Source organism: Mesoplodon mirus (genome assembly GCF_964341445.2).
Source record: "Mesoplodon mirus genome assembly, chromosome: 14".
Taxonomy (NCBI): Eukaryota; Metazoa; Chordata; class Mammalia; order Artiodactyla; family Ziphiidae; genus Mesoplodon; species Mesoplodon mirus.
Genome location: NC_138990.1, coordinates 38,808,176 through 38,831,458, shown reverse-complemented (window position 1 = coordinate 38,831,458; position 23,283 = coordinate 38,808,176). Strand labels below are relative to the sequence as shown.

Here is a 23,283-nt window from a genome sequence, read left to right as displayed (position 1 = left end):
GTATTCTGTTATAGCAGCCCAAACTAACTAAGACACCTCCTTTTAGGCTCCCTGTTTATGTCATAATAGTCTTAAATATTTACTCTATATACATTGACATGCAGGCCAAACAATGCTATGCTTTTTGCTTCGACCATCAAGCATAATTTAGACAACTCGAGAGGAGAGGGAGAGTCTATGTAGCCACGTTTTTGCTTTTACCATTGTTCTTTCTTTCTTCCTGATGTTCCAAGTTTCCTTTTTTAAAATCATTTCCATTCTGTTTTGAGAACGTTTTAAAGCCATTATTTTAGAGCAGGTCTGGTGGTGGAAAATCCTCTTACTTTTCCTGTATCTGAGAATTTTTTTATTTCTCCTTCATTCCTGAAAAATAATTTCACAGGGTACAGAATTCTGGGTTAACAGTTCTTTCGTTTCAGCACTTGAAAAAGGTTGTGCTAGAACCATCCAGCTTCCATGGTTCTGATGAGAAATCTGCTGTCAATTGAATTATTTCTGCCCTTTATGTAAGGTGTCATTTCTCTCTTGCTGCTTTCAAGATATTTTCTTGGTCTTTAATTCTTTAATTGTCTGAAGTTTGATTATGATGGTTCATGGTATGGATTTCTTTGGGTTTATCCATTCGGGGTTTTGCACAGATTTTTAAATCTATAGGTTTACATCTTTTTCCATATTTGAAAGAACTTCAGTTATTCTTTCTTTTCCATATTTGAAAAATGTTCAGCCATAATTTCTCCAAATACTTTTTTCAACACCGTTCTCTTTCTCCTCTATTTCTTAGACTCCAGTGACGCAAGTATTATATCTTTTGTTATGATCTCACAACTTTTTGTGGTTCTGTTCACTTTTTTTCAGCCATTTTCTCTCTGTTGTTCAGCTCAGGTAGTTCCTATTGTCTCTTCCACTTCACTGATTCTTTCCTGTGTCCCCTCTGTTCTGCTGTCTTTAAAACATTCAATGATTATATTTTTTAAAATTCTAAAATTTCCATATGGCTTTTCTTCATATATTCTGTTACTTTACTGAGACTTTCAGGGGTTCATAATTGCCCACTGAAATATTTTTATGATGGCTGCTTTAAAATTCTTGCCTAATTCCAACATCTGCGTCACCTTGAGGTTGATGTCTGTCGATTATCTTTTCTCTTTCAAGTGAAGATTTTCCTGGCTCTTGGTCTGACATGTAATTTCCAATTGTACCCTTGAAATTTCTGGTATTATGTCATGAGACTCTGGATCTTATCAAAATCTATTTCAGCAAGTCTCCTCTGACTTGCTGCGCTGGTTCGGGAAGAGGGAGGTTATGCTTTGCTACCATCACGTGGGGGTGAAGGTCCAGGCTCCCCACTTGGGCACCCTGGGAGGACAGGGGTGCTTGCTTACTACTTGGTGGAGGTGCTAGGCCTCTGCTGACGCCTCCTAGGCTGGGAGGAGCGAGGTCCAAGTCCCTTCTTGTTGCTTCTGCTGGGGGTAGGTAGAAGGCCTCGTGACCTCTGGGTACTGGTGTAAGTTTGGCTTCCCTCTCAGCCTTCTCTGATACACCCGGGTGGGGCAGGGGGGAGCACCTTTTTGCAGCCAGGCAAAGATGGAAGTCCAGGCTCCCCACTCAGTTTTTGCTGCCTGGTAATCGGTGGCTTTTTGGATATCTTGTTGCTTAAGTGAACCAATATTGGCCTTACAGAAGTATACACCAAGTGACAGATTTCTCCACAAATTTCCACTTCCTGGGATTGCTTCTCCATTTATTGTTCTAAGATGATCCTGGGTTGCCACTCTAATACACTGTGGTGTTTTACACTTCCTAATGCAAAATTATCACCCTATGTTTTGGCAGAAAATGCTGTGGAGTGGTACTTTATTATAAAATTACAAAACTTTTGCCTGCTCTCAATTGTTGGTATGTAGAGTCTCTATGGATAAAAAGAACAATTGATATTTTTAGATTAGCTGTAACCTCTTGAGTTTTGATCCAGTAAGACTGGGTGTTTTATTACATTGTTTATGAAAAGAAAAAAATCTAATGTATATAGTGGCTGGGAGCATGGATTTATTTTTTGCCCTACTCCCTTGTCTGGATTTCAGATCATAAATTTAAATATACATTTGTCCATAGAATTTTAAGCCTCATTTAATTTTTGCCAATGGAATTTCAGGAATCTATCCAAATTTTTCTAAAATATTAGGTTAGTTTTCTTCACTGTCAAAGTATTTCCTAAAGGGATAGGATTTTTTTTTTCTCTTCCAAAATTGTGCCTGATAGATTTCTTACTGTTGCCTTGGTCAGGAAGAAAAATAATTATTAAAGCAAAAACTTCTCTTCAGTTAATATTATTTACTGACTAAAGTCTGTGACTTGCACTAGAGAATAGGCTAAGTGTGGACATTATACAAAATGAGATCAACAGTCTGTGCTTTTTCCAGATATATGTGTTACAACCTGACGTTCACTTCAGTAAGTCTGGCAGATAAGCCACATAAAAGAAACTGGGAAGCAGGAGACCTTAGTCTCAGCACAAGTTTATTGCTGAACTTTGCTGCGTCACCTTAGTCAAATCCCGTAGCATCCCATGGTCTCAATTTCCTTACCTGTCAATGAGAATAAAAATACTTATCACTTCTAACTTCTACAGTTTTTGTCAGAGAAAATTTAAATTTGTGCCATAAATATAGATAATATTGCTAAAGATTATCTACCTTTTTTTTTTCCTAAAAAAAGTATCTGAAAACGCACCTAGCTTTTCAGCTGCTTCTGGTCTCGAAAATGTCTTCGAGCAAAGGGAATCAGAAAACTGCTAGGATAGATTAAAAAATTTTCAGACTGCATCTACAGGATTGACTATGTCCATTTTTGCTAGGAGTGAGAACCAAATTTATTTCTCTCTCCTGGATACTCTGATTCTTTAGCTGTTGGGCATCTAGTTATGTCACCCATGCGGATTAAGGCAGAAGCCTCGCACATGGTTTGTAGAACTGTGTAGCAGACATACATGGGTTGAAATAATTGTAATTAGAAAGTCAATCTCACCTTTAGGAAATAGGCTGAAGCATGTGGATATTCTGACTTGTCCCAGAAGCACAATAAAAATAAACCAAATGCTCTCCAAGTAAGAACAATTATAAAAATACAAAATTTGAAATGATGAACACAAAGATTTGAATCATAAATATTTATTTCTAGAGAAACAGTAAAGGCAAACTCATTTCCTGTTTCAGAGGAAGAGGGCTCAGTGGTAGTTGGACCATACCAACAGTACCGCTGTGTCGAAATGGGATTTTCTGCATGAGGCCATTTGTAGGGGGCAAGAAGCCCTGTCGCCACCCTCATGGTGGACAGGATCTCTCTCCCTGCATCTCTGGACTGGTTCTTAGATGTGATAAGGAACTCACGAAACGACCTTGCAGATTTCATCTTCTATTCATAACTTCAGAGTCTGAAATTAGGGAGTGAGCCAAAGCTAGGTATTCCACGGACTTTCGCTGTGGATGTTAAGGTCGTTTCACAATTGGCTGTGAAGCACATTTTTGACTGGTAGAAAAACTGCAAAGCAACGTTTAGAGTTTTCTTTACGTGTCTAATAGTGGTTCACTTCCCTGACGTGTAGATGGCTCTGAGGAGTGCAGTAGGTACGGGCCAGGAGGCCGTGGGGAGGGAGGATCAGTGAGACTGCGGGTGTAGCCGCTGAGGAAGCCAGGTGGAGTCATTCTGCCTGCCCAGCTTGTAGGTTTCATTGTTTTACACAATGGGGTGATCGTCCGCCTGCTTGGCCCACACCAGGCTCTTTGAGGTGCCCAGAAAACCCCCATGTAAATGCACAGCTAGACAGTTGGGTGTACAGCTGACTCTGTGCCTCATGCAGCCCTCGGGGCAGGCTCCCCTCTGGCCCAGGAGGCTTGCCTCTAGGTTGTGCAAAGAAACTGCCTTACTTGAAAGCATTCCCGTGGGCAGGGTGATTTCAGAGACACCTGTGAGAGTCTCCCTCCCTCTGAACACAAACAGACCCCCTCCCCTGCCTCCCTTCCCTTCTCCCCAGGGACCTAGAATCCCTCACGTTCTCACGAAAGCTCTTCATTCGTTAGCGCTCACGTTTAGAATGCAGGCCCAGGGGAAGGATCTGCGATCGCTTGAGGCCTTACCATATAGAAAACCCTGTGCCGGGAGATTGACATCCAGAGATGTTATTCTTATTTTTTTAGATGAAGAAACAGAGGCTCGGAAGTATACCTTTGCACAAGGTGACAACGTATGTCATAGAACCAGCCTTCAGACCCAGATTCTTCAGACTCCAAACTCCCTGCACTCTCTGGGCCCTCTCCTGTCTCCCTGGAACTGAGATTTACTGACGTTCCCACATTCCGGTTCACCTTGCCTAGAAGGACACAGAGTGCTGGGCTTTAACCCCTCCTGGAGACGGAGAGGGCAGCTAAGCTTTGTGGGCTGAGAAAGCTTTGGGCCTCCCAAGGTGCGCGGAGTCCAGGCCCAGAAATGATGAAGGCTGGGGTCCTAGCTCTGGCCTCCAGGCACAAGGCAGAGACCCTCCTCCTACACCACGGGGCGACCTGCCAAGGTGTCTCATTCAGGCTGGAGCCCCTTGAGGGAGAAGGGGGAGAGGGTATGTGTGGCTGACTCCCACCTGCACCAGGGCTCTCGTGCCCCTATTCCATCCGGAGGGCTGCAGCTTGCTTGAGAGGGCAGTGCGGGCATAAAAGGTTCCTGTGCATTTCTGTTCATTTCACCAGGTTCCTATGTGTTTCTGTTAGTTTTACTAGGTTCCTGTGCATTCTGTTCATTTCACCAGGTTCCTGTGTGTTTCTGTTTGTTTTACTAGGTTCCTGTGTGTTTCTGTTTGTTTTACTAGGTTCCTATGCATTTCTATTCATTTCCCTAGCTAGGGTATAAGCTGTGAGCCTGAGTAAGAGTGGAGCACCGAAGCTGGGCTTGTCAAGGGCTGATGGCAGCGTGGAGTGTGAGGCCCCAGAGGGCTCTCTGGTGCTGTCTTGACAGGACATGCCTGCAGCTCTCCACTGCCCTTCAGAGAGGTTCATCTTGTAGTTGAGGCACGAATGATCAGTGTGGCTGACACACAGCTGGAGAAGGCAGTCGGAGTAACTTAGGTCACTCGGACTAGACCCCTCACCCTTCACTGTCTGGTCCGGGCATCTCTCCCATGTGCTGCTGTAGAAACCTCAACCTCTAAGACTGTATTATGATTATCTGTTTACTTATTGATGGCAGGTTCCCTGAAGACAGCAGCCAGTTGTGCTGGTCTCAGCACGCCCCGTGTCTTTTGTGACACCTGAACGTGAGGAGATGTTCCTAGCTAAGCTGGAACCGGACAACAGCTTTGGCCCAATTACAGGAATGAGGAAGATTTCATCGGGAATGGGGAACAGAAGGTAACTGGTTAACTGTGTTTCTGGAAAACGTCTCCTTCTGCTCAGTGGGGCTGTGAACGAGAACCATGCGTGTGAACTGGAGTAGGAGGCACTGACCGCAGCTGCTTGGACCCTGGCTCCAGCCGGGGAGACGGGGCTAGCTAGAGGGACTTTCCAGAAAAGGGAACAGCAACCTTGCTCTGGGACAAATCCTATAGTGCTTTTTCAGGTAAGTGTAATCTGCTAGCATGAAGGCTGTACCTATTATTTCCATTTTACCTGGTATTTAAAAAGAAACCCTTGAAAATTCAGAAGGCGAGTAAAGCAATCCTGCCAATTTAATGAAGAGGAAGCCGTAGGCGTGTCAGCCACTCACTGAGGAACCTGGCAGCCAGAGGGAAGGAGGGGAAGGGCTGTGCTGTGACTCATCCCACGAGGCCAGGACTTTTTCTAGTTTTCTTTCAGCACGTAGGGTCTCTGAAGGGGGCGTGGGGAGCTCTGCTATGAAGGAACCATCCAGAAACCTCAGCCCTGTGAATTTTCCCTTCCACTTGCCTTGTTTTGTCTCTCCACGATGAGATGGGAGGAGTGACATGGCTGTCAGAACACCCTCATCCCTCTGGGTTGGTGAATGTCTCCCTCTGGTACCTCTGAGCCAAGGGGTCCGTACTGAAGACAAACCTCTGTCCGGTGCCCTCTGAGGCACACAGCCTGTCTACAAAGCTAGTCAGAATGCAGGGGAGGGAGGCCTGTCTGTCCTCTCAGTAATCCCCTTGTCGCCGCACCTCCAAGGGCTGCTCACCCTGACAGAGGGGATGTGACGGGCAGCCTGTCAAATAGATTGTGAGTGCATTAGCAGGATTAGCGGTGAAGGCGAATATTTCAGCCTTTCCAAAGTTCATTCACAGCCTCTGAGACTGGCCTGCTCAGCGTTTCTGTATTTTCATTCCACAACAGAGTTTAATTTATAATATTAGTATAGAATGCTATCTGAGATTTCTTTTCCTTCTTACTGATAAGCCAGCTGAAATACTTTAGCAGCCCTGCAAAACCAGATGCTTTGTTCTTGGCAGGGATTGAAGTATGACTGATTTTATTTTTGCTTGTTAAAGTAATATACCCTCATTGTGGAAAAATTGGACCAGAAAAGTATAAGGGAGAAATTTAAAATATTCGGTCCTTTCACCAGATATTACCTCTGATGCCATCTTGTGTCTTCATGCAGTTTTTCATCTATGCATAGATATTAAACAAAATTGAAATTATATTGTATATTGGATTTGGTTTCCTTTTTTAAAAAAACAAATATATCATCAACTTTTGCCAGTTTTCTTGCACTTTTAATGAAAACACCTGTGAAATATTTTATGTGAATATATTTGCAGTACTCTATTGATGTGTAACAAATTACCACAAACTCAGCAACTTAAAGTAATACCCATTTATTAGCACACAGTTCTGTAGATCAGAAGTTGGGGTCTCTGCACAGGTCCCAGAAGGTCAAAATCAAAGTGTCAGCTGGGCTAAGTTCTCCTCTGGAGGCTCTGGGGAGAATCACTTACAAGCTCATTCTTGTCATCAGGTTTCAGTTCTTCGAGATGGTACGGCTGAAGTCCTCATGTCCTTGCTGGTTGTTAGCTGGGGACTGCTCTGAGCAGCTGGAGGCCACCTGTCTTCCTTTGACATGTGGCTCCCTTGATCTGCAAGCCCGCAGTGGTGCATTGACCCCTCATTGCGTTTTGAATCTCTGGCTTCTTCTCTGATCAACTGAGAAAATGCTTTGCTTTTCAAGGACCCATCTGATTAGGTCAGGCCCACCGGAATACTCTGTCTCAAGGTTGACTGTGTCCTATAACAAGATCTAATCAGGGGAGTCAACTTCATCATATGATAATCGCCAGGATTATGCAGGGCATGTATCTCTACTTACCACAATATTATAATTTACTTAATAGTCTCCCTGTTTTAAAAAACTGAGTCATATGGCCACAATTTCTTAGTTACATCTGCTTCCTGGATAAATGAGATACATTGCCTCTTTGGAGCTTTGTTTGGGAATCCTGCTTTTGGTGAATCAGATGTGAGAGTGGGGCTATTGCAGGCTTTTGCTGCATTGTAGAACAGTTGGTGTATTAGTTTTCTAGGATCACAGTAACAAAGTATCATGAACTGAGTGGCTTAAAACAATAGGAGTTTATTGTTTCACAGTTCTGGAGGCTAGAAGCCTGAAGTCAAGGTGTCAGTAGAGCTAAAGTCTCTCTGAAATCTGCAGAAGAATTCCTTCTCGCCTCTTCTTGGTCCCTGGTAGTTAGCTGGCAATCCTTGGGTTTCCTTGCTTTGTAGCTGCATAACTGCAGTGTCTGCCTCCCCCATCAGTGCCATTGTTTCTGTGAGTCTGTGTCTCCACGTGGACATCTTCATATAGGGACACCAGTCGCATTGGATTAGGGACCCACCCTACCCCAGTATAATCTCATTTTAACTTAACTAATTACATCTGTAACAATCCTATTTTAAGATAAGCTCACATTCTGAGGCTTTGGGTAGTAGGACTTTAGTATATTTTGGGGGGGTTGGATACAATTCAACATTTAACAATTGGTATAGAATGTTAGGTGACTAGCTTAGTGGAAACTGAATGGACACCTAGAGTGGTAGGTCTTGAATCAGAAGCAGATGCCACAGGTGTAGTTATTTCAGCAAAGATTGGGTAAGCTGGCTGGGCCGGGGGGTAGCATGCTAGCAGGTGGTGCGGGGCCAGGTTTGACTACTAATTCCTGTATATAGGAATATAGTGATATCAATATCCTGGGGTTAAGGCCATGCCTGAAATTTCCTGTTGTAAAATCCTTTGCCCAAGCTCTGACTAGTGGCCCCGAGGTTCAGTGAGCTGAGCGCTGTAGACAAAGGGCAGATACAGCTAAGGCTTCTCTGAGAAGTGGTCCTGGAAGCAGTGACTATGTATAGTGTTGGAAAATGTATTTCCACCTCTCTTTTGCTTTTGCTGTTGACTTAAGTTTGCACAGATCGTTTTAGTTTGGAAAGTGATTTCACAGTTTATTATCTTTTATAATTTTCACATCCACCCTGTGAAGTTGAAATGGCTATTTCCTTTTAGGTATAGTGAAATTAAGTAGTATTATACAATAACTGCCAACACAATCAAAAGTAGATATTACTGTTTAATTTTACAGATGAGAAGCTAAGAAAGGTTAAGGGACTTGTCTCATGGCACTTGTAAGCTGTAGAACTGGGACCGGGACTCATGTCTGTGTCCTTCCTAGGCTTGTGCATTGTCCCCACGCTGTGCTACCAAGCTGACCACTAACTTGGACCTGCCTAGAGAATGTCAGCACCAGCATAGCACAGGGATGCCAGAAGCCCCACGTTCAAAAGTATTCTCTAGACTCAACACTGTGTGACCTTGGAAACTTAGGTTAATTTTCCTTGGCTTCATTCATTCATTCATTCATTCACTCAACAATTTTTTCTTACAGTTTCTTTTTTTCCAGCTTTATTGAGATAAAATTGACATATAACATTTTGTAAGTTTAAGGTGTATAATGTGATTATTTGACACATGTATATATTGTGAAAATGATTACTACAGAAAGATTGGTTAACACCTCCATCAACTGACATAATTAGCTTTTGTGTGTGTGTGGTGAGAAGATTTAACTTTTTTAGCATCTTTCAAATATACAATACAGTATTGTTAACTATAGTCCCCAGGCTGTGCATTAGATCCCCAGAACTTATTTATCATAGAACTAAAGTTTGTACCTTTGACCAACATCTCCCCACTTCCCCCACCCCCAGCTCCTAGCAACAACCATTATACTCTGTTTCTACGAGTTCAGCTTTTTTAGATTCCACAAATAAGTGAGATCATACAGTATTCTTTTCTTTGTACAATTTCTTTGCTTATTTCACTTAGCGTAATGCTCTCAAGTTCCATCTATGTTTTTACAAATGGCAAGATTTCCTTTTTTTTTAATTTATAAATTTGATTATTTATTTATTTTTGGCTGCGTTGGGTCTTCATTGCTGCACGTGGGCCTTCTCCAGGTGCGGTGAGCAGGGGCTACTCTTCATTGCGGTGTGCAGGCTTCTCATTGTGGTGGCCTCTCTTGCTGTGGAGCACGGGCTCTAGGTGCACGGGCCTCAGCAGCCGTGGCATGCGGGCTCAGTAGTTGTGGCTCACAGGCTACAGAGCACAGGCTCAGCAGTTGTGGCACATGAGCTTAGTTGCTCCACGGCATGTGGTATCTTCCCAGACCAGGGCTTGAATCCGTGTCCCCTGCATTGGCAGGCGGATTCCCAACCACTGCGCCACCAGGGAAGTCCCAAGATTTCCTTTTTTTAATGGCTAAATAATAGTCCTATATTTACATTTTTATCTATCTATCTAATGTATGTGTATATAAAATGACATTTTACTTATCCATTCATCCATTGATGATCACTTTGGTTGTTTCCATATTTGATTATTGTGCATAATGTTGCAGTGAACATGGAAGTGTAGCTATCTCTTCAAGATAGTACTTTCATTTCCTTCAGATACATGTCCAGAAGTGGGATTGCTGGATCATATGGTAGTTCTATTTTTAATTTTTCAAGGAAAAACTCCTACTGTTTTCCATAGCAGTTGTGCCAACTTACATTTTCACTAACAGTGCACAAGGGTTCCCTTTTCTCCACATCCTAACCTACAACTGTTATCTCTTGTCTTTTTGCTAAGAGCTGTTCTAACAGGTGTGAGGTGATACCTCATTGTGGTTTTGATTTGCATTTCCCGGATGATTAGTGATGTTGAGCGCCTTTTCATGAACTTATTGGCAATTTGTATGTCTTCTTTGGAAAAGTGTCTATTCAGGTCCTCTGCCCATCTTTTTAATCAGACTATTTGTTTTTCTGCTACTGAGTTGTATGAGTTACTCCCCTTCATCCCTGGCATTTTTGGTTTTTGATGTCACGATTTATGTCTTTTTACACTGTGTGTCCATTAACAAATTATTTTAGCAATCGTCTCACTCTCTCCTGACGTGCAGAGTTTCTGCTGAGAAATCTTCTGATTAGCCTTATGGGGGTTCCCTTGTATGTGAAGAATTTTTTTTCTCTTGCTTCTTTTACAATTCTTTCTTTGTCTTTGATTTTAGACAGTTTCACTATAATGTGTCTTAGAGAAGGTCTTCGGGGTTGAAATTATTTGGAGATGTGTGAACTTCCTGAACTTGGATGTCCAAATCTCTCCCCAGTGTTGGGAAGATTCAGCCATTATTTCTTTAAATAAGCTTTTGCCCCCTTCTCCCTCTCTTCTACTTCTGGGACTCCAGTAATACATGCTTTTTTATCTTATAGTTCATACAGGCTTTCTTCAGTCTTTTCATTCTGTTTTCTTTGTTCTCCTCTTACTGGATAATGTACACAGATCTGTCTTCTACCTCACAGATTCCTTCTTCTACTTGATCCCGCCTGACGTTGATGCTGTCTATTACATTCTTCATTTCATTCATTGTATCCTTCAACTCCAGAACTTCTGTGTTGCTGTTGTCGTTGTGTTTGATAATGATGTCTGTCTCCCTGATAAACTTCGCATTTTTTAATTGTTTTCCTGATTTCATTGAATTGTCTGTGTTTTCTTGTAGTCACTGAGCTTCCTTAAAATGACTATTTCATATTTTTTATTGGGCAGGTCTCAGATCTTCATTTCTTTGAGGTTGGTTACTGGAAAATTATTGTGTTTCTTTGGTGGTGTCATGTTCCCTTAATTTTAAATTTTCCTTGAGGTTTTGTATGGCTATATTTGAAGAAACAGTCACCTCCTCCAGTCTTTACTAACTGACTTTCAGAGAGAAATACCTTCCGTTTCTCTAAATATCATCCATGTTAGGAATTCTGAGCTTTTCTCAGATCTTTTCTATTGATACTCCTGTTCCATAGTTCTTGTTCCCTCTTGGTGGGGGAATTCTGACGATTGTACACCTTCTCTCAATCCTGAAAAGTCACACGTGGTGTTAGGATCCTCCATTTTGCTTTCCGTAGGACCCTACTGAATGCTCACATTTGTGTGTTTTCTCACAGTTCTGCAGATTTGGGCTGGCTTTCTGCATGTGTGCACTAGCTTTCTGCAAGGGCTTGCTCTTGCTGCCATAGGGGGCATGCTCAGGGAGCTGACCACAGGGTGGGGCGAGGCTGTGGAGCATTGGGGGTGTCTGTACCAGTTGGGGGGATCTGTGGGTGAGTCCAGTGGCTCATTGGTGGGCTTCCTGATGGAATGTACAACACAGTTAGTAGGATCCATGTTCTTTTGATGCTGCCCAAGACCCCTAGCTGCTGTTCTCCAAGCCCACTCCCCAGTCATGCAGCACACCTCAGTATTCTGGGTGGGGTGGGAAAGAATTGGGTGTCTTTGGCGGTGTCCCACATAGCTGGGGAAGCTGGGTGCTCACTCACACGCTCACATTTTCCCTCATCAGAAAAATCACAGGCTGAGGAGGTCTCTCTTGGCACTGAGCTGTGCTGTCTTGGGGAGGGGTGATGTAGGTAAAATGAAACTGATCCTCTTACCCTCTTGATTGCATCCAGTCTTGGAATATTTTTTCCTCCAGCCATGTGGTGGAACTTCTCTACTAGACTTCTGGACTTCCACAAAGGCACCCTCATCTGTAGGTGATTATTTAAATAGTATTCTTTGAGAGGAAGGTGGTAGAAAACTCTTATTCCACTGTGCTGATGCCGTCACTCTTCTTTTTTTTTTTTTTTTTTTTTTTTTTTTTTGCGGTACACGGGCCTCTCACCACCGCGGCCTCTCCCGTTGTGGAGCACAGGCTCCGGACGCACAGGGTCAGCGGCCATGGCTCACGGGCCCAGCCGCTCCACGGCATGTGGGATCTTCCCGGACCAGGGCACGAACCCGCGTCTCCTGCATCGGCAGGCGGACTCTCAACCACTGCACCACCAGGGAAGCCCCTGTCACTCTTCTTAACATTTATTTCTTGATCACTTAATATGCCAGGCTCTATTCTACGCCCTGGAATTATAGCAACATAAGATAAAACGCTTGAGGAGTTTGTCTTCTAGAATTGCATCAGTTTCATTATTTGGAAAGTGGGGGTAAAAACAATTATATGCCTAATTAAGTTGTGAAGAAAATCATTCATGTAATGAGTTTAGCCCAGTGCCAGGCACATCATAATTGGCAGTAAATGTCAGCTATTTATATAGAGATCACACACAGTGGGAGGTGGGCCTAAGTCTTGACTCTTTGGGGACTTCAGTGCACATGGGGTGGGCACACTGAATAATCTGGGGGAAGGTGGACGTTTGGATCCTTGGAAAGCACACCTTTTCCAGATCTAGGATTGAAACACAAAGCTGGAATACAGTGTTGTCTTGAGGGCAGTGGCAGGGCCTCCCAAAGAGCAAGGTTTGGGGGACATGCACCAAATTCATCTACTCATTCAACATATGCTTCTCCACCCCGGTTGCCCAGAGCTGTGGCCAGAGGTGAAGGATTCCACACTGCAAAGGAAGAATCAGTGCGGACCAAAAGCGATGCAACACCAGTCACATTGTGTGGAGTGCATTGCTGGTTTTACACTTTGTTTTGCCTAAGTGGCCCACTGTATTATTAGATGCCTGTCTTAAATTCCTACACCTCAGTATGTGGTATTAACTCCAGTAGAAAACATGCAACCCGCCCAAAGCTAACACAGTTTAAGAAATGTAATATTTTATATGCATCACATTTTTAAAAGCTGTTTTTTGTTGAGGAGAATGGGGTAACCACTACCGGACATTTTACTTTGCCTCGGGGATACAACTCTGAGAGTTGGAGTTTATACTATAATTTAGCTAATCTGCTCAGATTCAGCATCTGTATTCCTTTAAGTAGCATTTAATATTACAGCAGGAAATCTTTACTGTTTTTCTATGATAAAGAAACGTTACTAGACTATACTGTATTATGTGCTCAAACTGGCTTGCCATCTCTAGTGAACTGTAGACAAAGTGGAAACAGATAGTGAGTGGAGAGGAGATGCTTGCATGATCAACCCACAAGGGTTGCATCCCACAAGGGTTATAGGTCTGCAGCATGCATGTCGGGCCCACAGAGCAGGGCTCAGGTCTTTCTAGAGCCCCCTGAGAGGCAGAAAGTGATGTCTGTCTCTCAGGTTGGTTGTGGTGCTTATATGAGATAGTATGTACAATAAACCTCATCCACTGTGGGCATTCAGCAAAAACAGTTTACTCTCCCTTTTTTTAATCTTCTGCTTTATGAATTCAGTTTTCTTCTGTACTTTTTCAAAGCAGTTATAAATTAAACCACATTAATTTCTTATTCCTAGCTGGAGGATCTGGCACACAGAAGGGATCAGTGGGAGTCTGTGGGGTGAGTTGTTTGTGGTATTTGGTGTAAAGGTGTTTCCTGTCCAGGTCCCTTGTTGGCAGCAGTAGGGGAGGGTTTGGAGATTCAGTACTGTCTCCCAGCTCTTGAGCAGCCCACACAGACAGGTTAGACTTAGCTGGTTAGGCTCTTTCCAGGTAAAGCTCATGGGAGAGTTATTCCCGTCTCCATATTTGAGCTATGTAATACATATGCCCTGCCTTTAAATCTGCCTTTCAAATACCTGGTCACATTCTATGCGCCTGGAACAGTACCAGAGTTTGAAAATTCACGGAAGAACTAGATATCCCCTACCCTTAGGAAGTCAATGATTAAGTAGCAGAGAAAGTACTAGACAGACAGACAGATACACACACAGACACACACTCATGCATACATATACATATGTGCTTGTGTGTGTGTGAGTATTTTGGGAGGTAGCGTTCTAAAGTAAGGGGAAGCACTCAATGTGAGAGATTCAAAGTTGTGAGCGTGAGGACCATGTTTTATATGTCACAATTAGGATCCATTGTCTGATAAGAACATAGGTCCATAGAAAGTCAAAGGAATAAGGCTTAAAGTTGAAATAGTCCCAGAATAAGGTTGCCTCCTTAAGAGGTAGTTCTTGTTCTCAATAAGTATACAGTCTAGTTAGAGAGACAGTCACGTGCACATCCCTGGATAAAAGGGAGTGCAGCTCGGTGAGATGTGTCATAGAGGCAAGAGGAGGACCCAGAGGGACCCGTGGCTCCTCAGAGCTATGGGAGATGAGGAAGGAGAGGGAGAGAGTTTAGTGTCAGTGAGTGTCAAAGGGCTCTGGGAGAAGAGGGAGTGCTAGGTCTGGAAGGATGCTGTTAAAAAGGCCTGGCTGCAGTCTTGTCTAAGCAGGGAGATCAAAGAGCCTTTACTAGATTTAAGACAATGAGGCACACATCCTTGGGGAGCCAGGTGCTTCTGTGGCCAAGGACTTTGCAGCTTGTCTGGCTGGCTCTCAGTAACACGGTTGAGAACAGACATGCGGGACTGATTAGAAAACTGCTATGCTCGGGAAAAAAATGTACACATCAGAGACATGAAAATGAAAACATACAAGCAGTTGTAAGTGGAATGTGCCTATCTTTGTGGTGTATGTGCCCAAAGACCTTGTGAGCAACCTGTAGATACCGCTGGGGAAAACATGTCTTCGGAGGCCCCTTCTTTCTCCCTTGTACACTGATGGCTCTCCTTGGATGGCACCTGAATGTCTATCATAGTTTCTTTTCTGAGGTAGGACCTTCCTCTCACTGATTGTTAGCAGGAAGTGAACTGATGACCCACTAAACTCGGGCTTCATCAGACTCTCAGGAGGAAATCTGTGTGTGTGTGTGTGTGTGTGTGTGTGTGTGTGTGTGTGTGTGTGTGTGTGTGTGTATAAAACAAAGGGATGGAGGACCCACTCTGGAGACCTATTGTTGACATCTGGAAAGTTACCTAAGCTTTCTGAATCTTAGATTCTTCCTCAGTAAATGGAAATAATAATACCTATATTGCCGAGTTCTTGAGAGGACTAAATATAGTAACAAATCAAATAGGTTAGTACAATGCGTGGCACATATTAGGTACTCAGTAAATCTCACCTGTTGCTATTGCTGTTTTGGGGGTACAAGGTGCTATAATATGGGTACATTCTGGGTATCGTTAGAGCAGCCTTAACAGTCGTTTAGGTGGGGGTGTGGGCACAGGCAGACACATTGCTGTCCATAGTGCTGAACCAGCCTTGCCTAGGGCATGGCTGTGGCTCCCAACCCCATCCCACTGTGCATGCTGCTCAGTCTCTCCCAGGAATTCTGAGCCCGGAACGCTGAATGAAGAGACCCAGATGGTAGAGAAGCAAACTAGCAGTGGCTTTTGGATAAGTCACTGAGAAATTTCTATGGAGAGCAAAAGAGACATTTTAATCCCTTTTAGATACTTATATGACCAAAAAAAAGAAAAACCCATCACCCTAAACGGACATAGCCGAAAATGCTGTTACTAGTAAGACATGCGTACTCTGTGATGGAAAGTCGTGCACGTGTTAATGTGAATGGTGAGTTTGGGCAGTTAGCAGAATCCGAGAGGGGTGGAGATTGTTTAAGGGAGGCATCATTAACAACTGGGTTCAAACAACATTTTAATAGACATTTAAAAAGTTTGGCTCAATAAAATATTTGTAATTTTCACACTGTCACAGAACAAATAAAACCAATATTTTATAATGTACCTTGTCAATTTCATGTTGAAATTGAATGTTGAAAATTCAAGCACGCTTCTGGGTGTAGTACATTTTTTTTTGGAGAGTGGGAAGTTTTGAAGGGCGTGTTTCTCCCTCTCATTCCTTTCCTGGGGTAACTCTGGTGATGATTCTGGGTGTATTGTTTTCTCGGGGGCCTCTTTCTCCATTTCCCTCCGCTTCTCACAACAGTCAACAGTTAACCTGCCTCCTAATGTCTACCCGCTAGTCAATTTATCCTTTCATTCATCCATCCACTTCCAGATAGTCAAATATGCAACTATGGAACATCTACTGCATATTACATATGCTGGTGCTTTGTTGTGTATTTTGCACCAAGAAAGGAGCTCAACTAATCTGCTTGTTATCATGACAAACCCTGACCTTGGACCCAGCCCCTCCAGAATCCGCTGGTACTGTGTTTATTCTTTCATTCAACAACACTCACTAAGCACTTATTATTACCTAGCTACTGTTCCAGGTAGTGGGGACACAGCAAAAAACAGTGCGATCCAGGGACTGGATTACTGAAATGGGCTTTTGATTGATTCCGTTTTTGTCATCGACCTCCTGCAGTTCACTGTCAGTACAGCCAGAGGTCCTTTTAAACCTAACTTTTGTCATCATTTCTCTGCTCAGAGTCTCCCAATAGCTTCTCATCTTGTTTAGCTGGGGGGTAGTGGTAGAGGTGATGAGAAGAATTTGTATTCTCTCTCTCTGTTTTGAAGGCAGAGCCTATAGGACTCATTGACAGATCAGAAATTGGGTATGAGCCGAAGAGTGAAGTTAAGACATCTCCATCCTTAGCAAATGGGAAGAGAGAGCTACCCATTACTGAGCTAGAGAAGAGTGACAGGAGCAGATTTGCAAGTGAAAATTCCAGATCACGGTTTGGACACGGGAAGTTTGATGTACCTGTTTGACGTTTAAATGGAGAATGAGCATGCAGTTGGATATAGAAGTCTGGATGGAGTTCAAGCTGGAGATACATATTCTGGAGTCATTAGCACGTAAAGGGCATTTAAAGGCACAAGTCTACGTGAGACTCACAGTAGAGAGAAGAGTTCACAGGACTGAGTTCTGGAGCCCTCATCATTTAGAAGGTGGGAAGATGAGGAGAGACAGGATGGAGACTGAGTAGGGACAGGTGAAGAACTTGGAAGGAAACTCAGTTTGGAAGTGAGTTGTGTCAAGGGAAAATAGACTTCAATAAGGAGGGTGGGGTGAGGGCTAAAAATTGACTTCTGGAAATCACAGGAGGTCTTGCTAAGAGCTGTTTTGGTGGAATAGTGGAGTAAAAAGCCTGACTAAATTGTGTTCACAAGAGAATAAGAAGAGAGGACATGAGAAAAAGTAATGGCAACTCTTAAAATAACTTCAAATATGTCAAGGTATCTCATGATTTTCAAAGGGCTAAACGTGAATAAACCTTGAGTAGCTTTGTCGTTGCTGTGTTGTTCCAACGTTTCCAAGTACTGCATTGGTCTAAAGTGAGGAGGCATCAAGGTGTGAGTATCTCTGAAAAATAGCCGGGAAAGTGCTGAGTCAGCAAAAGGCCGCACCACCTATTGCTTCTCTAGAAGTCACTCAAGGCTTGTCATACAGAGTCACTTAAAACAATAACAACAGCACCAGAAATAATAGCAACAACTTGTAATAGTACATGAGAGCTCTGACTCTGTGCTGAGCATTATACTACGTATGTGTCATGGATGATCTTGTTGAATGCTCACAGCCCGATGAGGTCGGTATTGCTGTTATTTCTCTCTCACAGACTTAGTGGCTTATAGGCAGAGCTGTAGTCCTTCGGAATATTTAGTAAGACCCTGATTTTTATTACTTTTTAAAATATAGGCATTATTTCAAGACTTTGCCAAAGAGCAATGATGTGAAATGATGTTTTCAGAAGTGATGTAGGGAATAAATAAAGACGGTGTTCCTCAAAGACTACTATGTGGATCCCTACTTCATTTCTTACTCACGTCTTTTGGAAATAAAGGTGCCTTTTTTAATGGTTGCTGCCCGGCCATTAATAGACAAAGCATGCCGTCTTCAGGGGCCTTGTGTGACTGTGAAAGCGGCCTGTCCTTCTTTCTCTGGTCCATCTCCTCTCTGATTCCCCCTCTCTGATGCCTGTGCCTCTCCTCGCCCCATGTAGAGTGAGGGATTTGCTTCACTCAGAAGGAAGCAGAGTGCAAAGTGAGGTCACTGGTTCCCGCTAACTCCTAAGACCTTAACTTTCAGAAACATTTCAGAAATGTTGCCTAAACATTTACAAGAAACAAGAGGTATTTTGATAGGCTTATAAACTTTATTTAGTTTTAACAAATACTGAAGTTACTGGTTTACTATACCAATAGGAATTAAATGTTGTGCTATAAAAGTAAAGGCCAAAATAGTTCAGATAGCTATGGCTCTAATTAAGATTTCAGTGCATGGTGGAGTGTGGGGAAAGTAACATTGCACAATCTATGGTCTATTTTTTAAAAAACAGTGTAGCTACTCAAGTTCCATTTATTTAAAAGAGCCTTTTATGAAAAACTTAGAGACCATTAGATTCATTAACAGCACTTGTAGGTTTCCATGAACAAATATGAATTGACCATGACCTCCAGAAATTAGGAGTCTGTTTGGAATCGATTAGTGTAGCAGAGTTCTGTGCAGTAGCTTTAATCTTTTTCTCCTTGGATAGAATTAAGTACTCAGTTTTTCCTTTTTCCTTTTTACTACCTCTTTCTCCTTAGTTTACTTGCACACATAATTACACAATTTCATATTGTATTCCCAAAGTACAATTTTCTCTTTACTCATATTTCAATGTATGTGTTTGTTTGCATGTTTTTATCCTGCATTAAGAATAATATATTTATATTATATTTATGTATTATAATTATATAAAAATACATTATTAATATATAATGTTATATATTAATAATATATTTATATTATATTATTATTATTAATGGAAATGCATTTGTAGATATTGTGCATTTTCCCCCAGCTTTACTGAGGTATAACTGACAAAGTGTATATATTTAAAGTGTACAGTGTGATGATTTGATATACATATATATTGTGAAATGATTATCACATTCCAGCTAATTAACACATCCATCACCTCACTTAGTTACGTTTTTGTTTTTTTGCTGTAAGAACACTTAAGATCTACTCTTTTAGCAGATTTCAAGTATGCAATAACTATAGTCATGCTGTACATTAGATCTCCAGGATTTATTCATCTTATAACTGAAAGTTTGTACCCTTTGACTAACATCTCCCCATTTACCTACCCCCCCCAGCCTCTGGTAACCACCATTCTACCCTCTGCTTCTATGAGTTCGACTTTTTTAGATTCCACATATAAGCGAGATCAAACAGTGTTTGTCTTTCTGTGTCTGGCTTATTTCAGTATAATGTATTACAGTTTCATCCATGTTGTTGCAAATGGTAGGATTTCCTTCTTTTTATGGCTGAATAATATTCCATTGTATGTGTGTGTAGTGTGTATATATATATGTGTATTATGTGTATATATATGTATGTTGTCACACATATCACATTTCACACATACCACATTCTTTATCCATTCTTCTGTTTATGGACACTTAGACTGTTTGCATATCTTGACTATTGTGAATAATGAATGCTATTGTGTGTTAACACTCCTCCAAATGATCTTCTCAGACTTCACAACGCTTACTAACCCCACAGGAACAAATCGGAAGTTAAGTAAGATATTTAAGGAGGATTTTCTTTACTTTCTTTCACTTTGAAGTTTTTGGAGATTAAAACAATGAAAAGCATCAAGGAAATAAACAAGCTCTGTGTGATTCTGGTTCCCCATTATGTAATCCTTAAGGGATTTTCAGGGGTTGTTAGATGTTTGTTATGAAAATTATGAAATACATTTTATTTTAGCACCATTATTTTCTACTCCTCATTCCTTTCTCCTCTTCCCTTTCTTCTTCTTTCTCCTCCTCTTCATCATCAGCATCATCATTATTATTTAATTAACTTACTTTAGATACAGCTATCCCACTTTTTAAGATTTATTTAGCAGGCCCCTGACTTCAAAGGGTCTTGGGTGAAAGTCTCTTCAGAGTTGTGAATGTCTTCACCCTTTCAGCACATTAGTGTCAGAAGTCTTTTTTGGCCCTTGATATTGATCAAACACATTTTCCACTGCATTTCACAACTATCTGAAGCCCCTTCAAGTAAGGCTTACTATTCTGTGCGTGTGTGTGTGTGTGTGTGTGTGTGTGTGTCCCTGCCCAATTCCCATTAGGAACGTGGATTTGAATCTCTTCTCTGCTACTTATTAGGTATTTGAACTTGGGTAAATCATTTAATCTTTCTGAGCATCTATTTCCTTATCTATAAAATAGGGATAATAATATCTACCTCATATATTGGTGCTGATTAAATGGGATAAATTTGACAGGAGAAAAGCTCATTGTAAACTGTGAAGTCCTATTTAATATTAATATATAAATTAGTAATAGTAATCATTTAATTGGAAAAAATTAGGGACTAGAGTTGAAGACTAGAGGTTTTTTTTTACCATGACACAGACTATTTTAAGTGGTATAGTATAGTTAGACCACACTTTACATAACCATCTTCTAAATTGGCAATTAAATTGTTTCATACTGTTTGGGCCTATAAAGAACACTACATTTGCCATGCTTATGCACAAATTATTTATCTCCACTTTTGAATATTGCTTTGGAGTTTGTCTCCAGAAGGCTAGTCACTTTCTCGCAGGGCCGCCATTGCTCTGGTCTTCTGTCTTGTCAACACTGCTGCTCTGCTCTTTGGAGACTTCCCTTTCCCTTGTGTTCTCTCTGGATCCTAGGAGCGACTCCAGAAAGGCCTGGACAAGAGTGGGGTTGCTAAAGGATGGGCTTTGTGGTTGTTTGTTGGATGCCGAGGCTGGACTAACGATGCCCCTTTATGCTGGGGGATCTTGGTGCTGGGAAAGAGTAGGCTCTGCCTGGAGACAGGGTGGGCACCGCAGAGAACAAGGACAGTGAGGGCACATCAGGTCAGGCCCTGGGTGCATGTTCCTGCCTAGAGCCCCTGGTGGGTCCCCAGAGCTCTCCCAGCTGGACTTTATAGGATTACAAGTGAATTCGCAGCTCAGTCTCTGCCAGAGAGAGCAATTCTGTCTGCAGCAACCCCTCACCCTCACAATGTGGTATCCAAAGTGAGGGGCGTGGGGAAAAGCCTCCAGGCTGCTAGCAGCTCTGCCTTTGAGTGAATGGCTTGTGAAATGTTAGAGAAGACCTGAAACCCTCCTCCCTGGGTGGATATCACCTTCTTCCTTTGGATTTTGTGAAGAACCTGATCCTCTTTGCCTGGATGGAGCCAAATAAACGGGAGTCTCCGAGGAGCTTGATAGCTCAGCCATAGAAGTCCCCCAGCGACGTCTGGTTTTGATGTGTTGCTGATGGATATGATCATGCTCAGAAAAGGAGATCACTTGTGCCAGTTGGAGAGAAAGGTCATGTTTTTAATTTAACTTAATTTCCTACACCAAAGAGAATTTTCAATAGGATATTCGACTTTTGCACCTTTAATGAGACCAGATGCTCTGGGGCCTGCAGCCATGAAGGGAAAACACACTTTCTAGTTTACACTTCCACTCTGAGCCTTTTCTAAATTGGGCATGTGCAGTTACCTTAAGGGCGCCCCTCCTCACTGGACTTGCTTTCTTTTCTTTTCTTCCTTCCTTTCTTTCTTTCTTTCTTCCTTCCTTCCTTCCTTCCTTCCTTCCTTCCTTTCTTTCTTTCTTTTCTTTCTTTCTTTCTTTTCTTTCTTTTCTTTTCTTCCTTCCTTCCTTTTCTTTCTTTCTTTCTTTCTCATTTTCCCCTTTCTCCATTCTCTCTCTCTGTCTTCTTTTTTCTCTTCCCATCCTTCCTTCCTTCCTTCCTCTCTCCCTTCTGCTCCTTCTCCTCCTCCTTAGAGTTATCTTTGGTTGAACACTTAGCATGGGCTAAGCAATATGCTTAGAGCTTTACAAATATATATTCAATTTCTATTTTACAAATGAAACTGAGACTCAGCAAGGTTAAGTAAGGAGTCTGGAATATATGGTGTAGTAGGATGATAGCCTGAATAACATAGTCATTACAAGCTCGGATACTGAAATTAGATCCTCTGGGTTCAAGTCCAGGCTTGGCTGTTTATTTATAGTTACTTGGGAAAATTACTTAACCTTTTAACTACCAGTTTATGTTGATTGTCTTAAAGTTACAAGTGTAATTTTATTTTTAATGATGACAGTTAAACATACAAAAGGGCATATGTATAGTTTATGGGCTAATAAAACAAATGCCTGGATACTTTTCAACTAGATTAAGAAATAGAGCATCATCCATACTTTTGAAGTCTTACATGTGTTGCTCCCCTGTGCAACCCGCCTCCTCACTTAACCTCCAGCGCTAACCATGATCTTGGATTTTACTTTTGTTTTTCTCTACAGGTACTATATATATACACACACACACATGCCCCAATCAATAAACAATATATTGATTAGTGTTGCTTGTTTTTGTACTTCATTAAACTGAGAAATACTGTAATGTGTTTTTCTTTGACTTGCTTTTTACACTTTTAACTGTATTTATGAGATTTAATCATGTAGTTATAGTTCATTTATTTTCAGTCCTAAGTGGAAAGCTGTTATATACGACTTCATCTCTATTTAGTCATTCTCTTCTCAGTGGGTATTTGGGTTGTTGCAGCTTTTCGGTATTACAAACAATTCTGTTATGCACATTATTAGACTTTTTTTCTGGGGCACATCTGCTGAAGTCTCTTTAGGGTGTAAACCTAAGAATGGGGTGACCAAAGTTATGTATGTTCAATGTTATGCTCAACTGCTTTCTACATTTGTTCTAAAGCCATTTTCTGACTCACAGAGTAGAGATTTTCCATTTCTCTACTTCTTCACCAGCTCTTGGTATTGTCAGATTTTAAATCTTTTGCCAATATGGTGAATGCAAAATATATCTTAATGTTGTTTTAACTAGCAACTTTCATTTCCAATGAAATGGAGCAACTTTACATATATTTATAATTATTTGCATTTTCTCTTAGGTAAAGTGCCTGTTTATGTTTGCTTGTTTACTTGTTTGTGTTTTTTGCCCATTTCTCCTCTTAGTCTCATCTTCCCCATTTATTTAATGGGAGGACTATTCTGGAAGCTCTTTAAGAGCCCTTACAGCTCTCTGCTGTGATTCAAAGACTGATGTTTTGTTGCTGCTAAC

The 23,283-nt window shown here is 41.8% G+C and overlaps 1 long non-coding RNA gene across 2 annotated transcripts in view; it reads left to right on the top strand.

Moving 5' to 3' along the window:
• The window catches only part of LOC309815760, a 48,325-nt gene that overhangs the window by 4,089 nt on the left and 20,953 nt on the right, over positions 1 to 23,283 (top strand). For both annotated transcript variants that reach the window (XR_014295933.1, XR_014295934.1), the window contains exon 2: positions 5,233 to 5,601. This is a non-coding gene — a long non-coding RNA (uncharacterized lncRNA). The remainder of the gene's footprint in view (positions 1 to 5,232; positions 5,602 to 23,283) is intronic.